Raw genomic sequence first — 747 nt, forward strand, 5'->3', positions numbered from 1 at the left:
AGCAGGACTCTGATTGTCATGCACCATCTTATGGCATTTGATTAGTGCAATGCATTTTTACAAGTTTACAGTTGTATATTATATACTGTACTTTAAGTGCTCTGTGTACTGATTGAGAGTGACAAAAGAAAACATCAATTCTGTGAATATCTCAACCTGTATTAAACTGTGCAGTGGGATTACACTTGTATCACTGTTTTCTGGTGTACAGTTGGCACTTTGCTGACTGTATGGCACTGTATGACCAATCTGGTTACAGCATTCAAAGCTGGCTTATGTTGACAGAGAGAGTAATCAGGTCATACCCAGAGTCAGGATAGACTGATTAAACAGTGATTCTGGGTCAAGTGGTGATTGGAATTCACTTCTTTCCAAACATCTGCTTTATCCTGTCAGGAATGTCAGCTGGGGGTGTATGTGATGTGTGGATCAATTTATTTGTCTGCAGTAAAGGCATGGAAATGTAATCTGTAATAAAAAGCTGACTGAGTGGCTCTCAAAGAGGGTTTCAACCCAGGCCTGTTCAACAGACTGTGATAGCTTCTTTAAGTTATAACTGGCCAAAATATATTACACCTTTCACCAGCTACATAACATGGTTGTCAACAGATAAAAGGTAACCAAAAGTAAACCAGTTACATTCTGTGCTACAATTAAACTTAAAGTGATGTGCCCATGATATATAATCACATTGTAGAAAGTACAAGAGGGCAAACAAGACAAGGCACTTGATTCAAGACATTATAT

This window comes from Monopterus albus, unplaced genomic scaffold (assembly GCF_001952655.1).
Source record: "Monopterus albus unplaced genomic scaffold, M_albus_1.0 scaffold16.1, whole genome shotgun sequence".
Classification (NCBI taxonomy): Eukaryota; Metazoa; Chordata; class Actinopteri; order Synbranchiformes; family Synbranchidae; genus Monopterus; species Monopterus albus.